Source organism: Microtus pennsylvanicus, chromosome 6 (assembly GCF_037038515.1).
Source record: "Microtus pennsylvanicus isolate mMicPen1 chromosome 6, mMicPen1.hap1, whole genome shotgun sequence".
Taxonomy (NCBI): Eukaryota; Metazoa; Chordata; class Mammalia; order Rodentia; family Cricetidae; genus Microtus; species Microtus pennsylvanicus.
Genome location: NC_134584.1, coordinates 162,442 through 170,000, shown reverse-complemented (window position 1 = coordinate 170,000; position 7,559 = coordinate 162,442).

Genomic DNA, 7,559 nt, shown 5'->3' with positions numbered 1-7,559 from the left:
CCACGACACGCTCTCTTGCCCCGCGTGGTTCCTCCCCGGACTCGGAGCGAGGAGGCGCGGGCCGCAGCGGGTGACACAAACGCTCGGGTTTTCCCCCCCCAAAGACGGGACGCGGCGAGGGGCACCCGGCCGAAGCTACGCGCATCGGGCGGTCGGGGCGTGCCGGGGCGACCCCAAGCACACCCTCTCTTCATCGGATCGCTAGAGAAGGCACTTTTTCTCACTGAGGGCGGGCGGGACGGACCCGGCCCGACGAGCCTCCGGTCGCGGCAGCGCAAGAGCAGGGGAAGCGACACACACACACCGCTCGATGATCTCGAGCGCGGCGAGGCGGGGGGGTCTGCGGTATCGGTAAGGCTTTTTCTTCCTTTCCGGGGCGTACTCTTGAGCGTTCGCGGACAGGGGGGGCCGGACTGAGAAAAAGCATACTACACAAGAGGTCCCCCGAGAGCCAGGCCTGCCTCTCCGGCAACACCCACCGGGTCTGCACCAGGCGGGGAGGCATTCTCAGTCCGTCACCGACGGACCACGTTTAACGGTGAGAAGAAAATTAAAAGGCCGGCCGCGACCGCTCAACACCACCCAACGGCTCACCGCCTACGGGAGAAGGCAGCGCGTGGTGGGCCGCTCGCCCGATCTCACAAGACGGCCGTGAGAGAGCCATCTTACCGCAGCGAGCCTCTCTTACCCGCTCGCCTCGACCCCCTTTTTTTCTTGATCCTCGGGATCACACACCTCGCAGAGGAACACCGCTAACGGCCGTACCGCACACAGGAGGCATACACGTCAGGGAGCTGGGAAACGCCGCCGCCGCTCAGAACCGGGCACCTCTGAAGATCGGCCTGGAACGCTCCAGGAGCACCACGAGGATCGCAAGCAAGGCGCGTGCACACGAGCCCGGTCGGGAGGGGCACGTAACGCGGCAATCAGCCGACCCTCCCCCGGCTCGGAGGGAGGAGGGCCAAACAGACCCACACACGGTGGGCATAGCGAAACGCGCGACGGGGAACAAAGCCCCCGGCGCGCCTCACAGGAACCCCCACGAACCACAGCGAAGAGTTCGGGGGGGCTTTCACAGGGCTCGGGCCGGATAACCGCACCCCTGCCTTCCACACACCACCGGTAAAGGTGGGGAGGAGAGACGAGGGGCCCGCTGGCAGAACGAGAAGAGCGGCCGCCATTCACCATGAATGTCCGTCCCTCGCCTGGCGCGGCTTAGGCCTCCGGCCCGAATGAACACAGGGCAAGCGCACCACATCGATCAACAAAGCAGAACCGGGAAGAATCGAGCGAGAGATCACCACAGACCCAACACATGCCACAGGAAAAAAAAAAAAAAGGAAAAAAAAAAAGAAAACCCTTCACACCGCCACACCAAAAAAAGAGCGGTGGGGGGGTCAACGGGGAATCCAATAAAAGAGGAGTGCACTCGGGAGGCACATAACATGAGGCAGCAGAAGGGCCGGGCCACCCTCAACCCAAAAAGGACTCATGGAGACTCGGGAGCTCCACAAGCTGGGAGGGGGGGGGGGTAAAAAAAAAAAACCGGTGCGCTCGGGAGGCACACGGGAGCAGAGGACCATGGAGGAGACTCGGGAGCTCCACAACCTGGTCCCCGCATGCAAAAGAAAAAAAAAAAGCACCGGGATGGCAAGGGAGAAGCATCGAGAGACGGGTCCCACCATCCAAACAGAATGGGTGACAAACCACGAAGCGGGGACGCCTGACACGCTTCACCACGGGCAAAAGCAAGGCAAGGAAAGCCGGTCATCTCAAAAAGCCTCACAGGAAAGCACAGCAGCGAGACACGGGCTGGGCTAGACGGAGAAAAATCACACCCTGTGAGGCTCGGAAGAGAGACCGCCACCTAGTGTCCTTTAATGTCACCCAATTAAAGGACAGCGTGTCAGCACCTATCTGCAGGTACAATAAGGACAGATAGCAATTATTAGAAGAATGGCAACAGGTACGGGGAGTCATTCACAGACCACACAGAACTCCTGAAAGTGAGGCTGGGTGAAATGTCCCAAAAATGTCCCCATAAACAAGAGAACCGACCCTCAAAGGAACAACTGGTCGACCTCATAACCATGAAAGGACCGAGAGAGCGAGGTGGACATGCCAGAAAGCCGGGCGCCCAGCCTCCTCCCGGCCGAGGACCCTGCGACCAGCCGCTAGGGATGGAGAAGGGCAAGAAGAAAAACTTGGGGGGGGGATCTCGAGTCCAAGAAACCGGGGACCAGTGAACAGGGGAGCCGGGACCACCACCTCCTCTCGGCCTCGAGAACACGAGGCCCGCCGCTGGGCTCTCGCAAGACCGAGGGCAGGAGAAAGGGGCGGGGGAGAACTCCGAGACACCAACGAGTCCGGACCAGGGAGGCGAGAAAGACGGGACCACGGCCTCCTCTCGGCCTCAGCATGGCAAGGCCCGCCGCTGAGGACCGAGGGTTCCTGGCAAGAGGAAGAAAATTAATAAAAAAGCTCCGAGAGTCCGGACCAGGGAGGCGAGGGAGCCGGGACCACGGCCTCCTCTCGGCCTCAGGATGGCAAGGCCCGCCGCTGAGGACCGAGGGTTCCTGGCAAGAGTAAGGAAAAAAAAAAAAAAAAGGTCCGAGACCCCCAACGAGTCCGTGACGGGGCAGCGGGGAAGCCGGGATCAACCATCGCCTCCTCTCGGCCTCGGGTCGCCGGGTCCCAGGGCTCTTTAGAAGAGAGAAAAAGCAAGGGAAAAGCAACTTTTAAAGCCGAGGTATTTCACCGATCCTGGGCCCGGGTGGACCCGACACCTAGTGGGAGTACGCAAACGACTGAAGCCTTCTGGTCGACCCGCTCAAGTCTCCCAGCACCCTCTCCAGCTGGTCCCGTCACTGGGTTCCATCCCCAACGCACACACCCATGGGTGACTCTTCCGGCACAACCTCCTACACAGAGACCGTCCCCAAGCACGACACTGACTCCGGGACACACCCGCCTGCCGGGCCGGGACTCTCGTCATTCTTTCCGCCTCACAAAAGCCATTTCGCCCCGTCCTCGTCAACGACCGAGGACCAGGAGCGTTGCAGAAAAAGGCCACCGCTAGGGGGCGCCCGACAACCGACCGCCATAGATCGCTCGCTCGCTTGCTCGTTCGGCCGCGACCGCGGCGGCGGCGTCTTCACCTTCTCTGGCGTGACAGCGTCCTTCCACGCTCACGCCCGGAGGTGGCACGGGCCCACAACAGGACAGGGAACTCCCCTGTCGGTTCCCCCACCCCTCCCCATCCCACCCCCGAACACGGTGAACGGCGGGCCGGGCTGGACATTCGGGGCTACGAAAACGAAAGTACGACCGAGACCACAGGCAGCTAGGAAAGCAGGCGAATCGATCCGATCGCTCGCTCGCTCGCTCGCTCGCTCACGGGGAAACAAAGAGCGTGTCTGACAGATCGGTGACAGGACTAGATGGGCCAGGGGCTTCTGCAACCATTAGGGCATGGTGAGAGGGAGGGACCGAGGGGGACCGAGGGGGACCGAGGGGGACCGAGGGACCGAGGGAGGAAGGGAGGGAGGGAGGCGGCAACGGCAGTTCCCTGCCATCTAAGGTCTCCTTTCACCATGGCCACTGCTTGCTTGCTTGCTTGTGGTTCTTTTTCTTCACCCCACTCCCCACGCTCTCAGCCCACACTTCTCAGACTAAATACCGAGTCAGAGAAAATTAAAACAGACGTGGAATAGTTTTTTTAAAAAATAATAATAATAATAATAATGAAATAAAAATAGTGTTTCAAAAATCCCACTCGGATTTCATTTCCGGGAATAATATCGTCATAGTGATGTGTTGTGAACATTTTCACTTAGAACAGAAAAAATAAACAGGTCACTTTAGTCATTTCTTGGAGAGGGTCTGTTTCCCCACCACGGTGGTTCGCACTTGCTGAGTTGCTGAAGATGATCTCCTGATCCTCGTGTTTTCAGTTTCTGAGTGCTGCTGACATGACAGACATGGGCCCTCACACTCGAGTTTATGAGACACTACTGAGAGCGTGGAGCCCATAGGACAAGGCTTTGGCTTTCCCTTCCCCTCCAACATAAGCCAGATAAATAAATAAATAAATAAATAAATAAATAAATGCCCAGCAGCAGAAACATGAAAGCAGCTTCTCAGACCCTTTAGAGCTCCTGAGTTACAGTCATGGCAGAGGATATGACTAGGCCAGGGCTCCCTTCACAACCACCATCCAGGCCTGCCTGCCTGCCTGCCTGCCTGCCTGCCTTCCTTCCTTCCTTTTTTAAATGCCAGTTTACTAAAATTTTAGTTATTTTTAATTGCGTTGGGAGGCTAGAAATTTTTGGGTTTTCGTGAGTGGGCAGACATATGAAAGAAAGGAAGAAAGGAACGAAGGAACGAAGGAGAGAAGGATCAGAGCAGTGAATATACAGGTGCACAGTCCTTACACCAATGTTGACTGCAGATAGAAAAATAAGAGGAAGAAAAAAAAATAGAACGTCACCAAAAGGACAGCCTGGTCTATAAAAATGAGTTCCGGGACAGCCAGGGCTATTCCATGAAATTGGCTGAGTTCAAATCAGCAATTTCCCAACTCCAACAAGAATGTTGACAGGAAAGGCAACAGCTGTACACGTCAAGGAAGGCCAGTGGAGCTGTAGGCACACCCTTCACACCCTTTGAAACTTCTCTGTTGTAAAGTCACAGAGTTAGGAAAGGAAAATAACGCGTCACTGAAGTCATTCCTAGGCTAGGGCTCCCTTCACAACCATTTGAAAGGATCACAGCACTGAATATACAGACGCACGGTAATTACACCAACATTGACTGGAAAGACACCTAAACTAACAGAGACACACACATACACAATCCATAGCATTTGCTGCCTAGCAGATCAAATGAATTCCAGTGTCAGTAGGCACACCCTTCACACCCCTTGAAACTTCTCTGTTGCAAGGTCACAGAGTTAGGAAAGGATCTTGATCTTGAACTTTCCTTAATAGTAAGTCTGTGTGTGTATCACACTCAAGCCAAGTGCCCCTCAGAGCTCATGGAAGACAAAACAGATCTCTAGAATAAGAGAGACGGGGGGGGGGGGGAGAGATTCACTCAAGAAAATGAAAGCAAAACCCTACACAAACCCTGGCACACAGTAAAATCAGTCCTATGAGGAAATTTGTAGCTCTGATTGCCTACTTTTTAAAAAGACTTCTAACCGGGTAATGGTGGTACACGCCTTTAATTCCAGCACTCGTTCTGGTCTCCAAGAGCTAGTTCCAGGACTGACTCAATTAGAGAGAACTAGAGAGAAACCCTGTCACAAAACAAACAAAAAAGGAATAAATACTTTATGGAAGAATAGATGGACAGATAGACAGACAGACAGACCCACACCCCATCTTCTGTCTTCTGAAGGTACCAGGCTCTCTCACAGGGGTCAGGCAGAAACGCAGGCAGTGTATGTGTGTGATATCAAGCAAGCCTATATGTGATATATAGGGTATGATAGGATAATGTCAGTATTAAATTGGGGTAGGTCTCAGGAGCACAAGAACCCAAATCTGTGCTGTACTCCCTGTCACCAGAAGAGGGCACTAGATCCCCACCATGTGGTTTCTGGACATTCCAGAAATTCCATCTCTCCAGTTCTCATTCTTTCATTGTTCCTCCTGCATGCCTGCATCTAGTGAGAGAGTGGGCACCGTTCCTCCCTGCTTCTGTGTGTCTGTGTCTGTCACGTCCTGGATAGCCAGAGTGCCCGCCACCTACGCCTGAGATAGATGTGGCCGGCAGCCCTGGGGCTGGGGGAAAGGGAGAGAGTGGGTTCCCTGGAGAGCCTTGGGCAGAGGCTCTGTGGATTCCCTGCAGGAGGCCTCACCGCCTCTGAGGAGCCCATGGGGGAGGGGGAAAGGGAAGGTCAACCAGACAGTCCTGCCTGGCTTTTGCTTTGCTTTGCTTTGTTTTTGTTTTGGTTTGTTTCCAGGTACAGCTGTGACCAGGTCTGGATCCAGGACAGACTCCAAAGCTAGAGAGAAATCCTGTCTCAGAAAAAATAAATAAATAAATGAATGGATAGATAGCTAGATAGCCAGACAGAGAGATGATAAAAACACCTCCAAGATCAGGGAGACCAAGGCAGGCAGATCACTGTGAGTTTAAGGCTCCCTTGTTCTGCAGATTGAGATTCAAGGCCAGGCAAAGTGACACAGAGAAACCCCGTTTTCAAAAAAAAAAAAGGTGAGGGCTGGAGAGAGATGGCTCTGTGGTTAAGAGTTCTGACTGCTCTTCCAGAGGACCCAGGTTCAATTCCTTACCACCCACATGGCAGTCAACAGCTGTCGGTAACTCCAAGATCGGACACCCTCAGATAGACATACATGCAGGCAAAACACCAATGACAATAAAATGAAAATAAATAAATTATTAGGAAAATAAATATATAGAAAAGGTGTTTAGTGCATGCCTTTAATCTCAGCACTAGGAGGCAGAGGCAGATGACTCTCTGTGAGTCTGAGGCCAGTCTTGTCTACAAAGTGAGTCCCAGGGCATACAAGGGTACAAAACGAAACCTTATGTTGAACAACCACAAATAAGCAAACAAATAGAGAGATAATAACAATAAAAATATTTGAGAGTTCAAATAATTGACTTCATCCACAATAAAAGAATATAAAAATAAAAATATCAAATGCACTTGAACACATTGGCACAGGAGAACGCTTGCTAAATAGAACCCCAGTAGCACAGACACTGAGAGAAAAAGAAAAAAAAGAAAAGAAAAAAAAGAAAAAAAACAAAAAAAACAAAGAAAAAAACTAAAGAGAGAAAAAAAAAGAAAAAAAAGGAAAAAAAGAAAAAAAAGAAGAAAAAAAAGAAAAAAAGAAAAAAAAGAAAAATAAGAAAGAAAAAAAAAGAAAAAAAAAACAGACACTGAGAGAAACAATTAATAAGTGAGACCTCCTGAAACTGAAAAGCTTCTGTAAAGCAAAGAACATGGCCAACAAGACAAAACGACGGCCTTACAGAATGGGAAAAGATCTTCACTAATCTCCAAAATACACAAAGAACTCGAGAAATTGGTCATCCAAAGAACAAATAATCCAATTTTAAAAAATGGAGTACAGACCTAAACAGAGAACTCTCAACAGAGGGATCTAAAATGGTTGAAAGACACTTAAATGTTGGGTCGAGGGGGGGGGGGGTCATGCAAAGATGAGAACACCACCAAGTCTAATAAACCAAAAACAAACTTAAAAATACAAACACACCGCGAGTCACAGAAGCTTATCAGCTAGCTGAGACCACAGGCAGAGTTTGGGCTTCTGACACTGTGGCAAAAGGCCGGTTTCTGAAACCCATTTTTATAGTAGGGGCATCGCAGGGCAGTGGTGGCGCAAGCCTTTAATCCCAGCACTCGGGAAGCAGAGGCAGGCGGATCTCTGTGAGTTCGAGACCAGCCTGGTCTACAGAGCTAGTTCCAGGACAGGCTCCAAAGCCACAGAGAAACCCTGTCTCGAAAAACCAAAAAAAAAAAAAAATATGTTTCTCTGGATGTGCCTGTGTGTGTGTGTGTG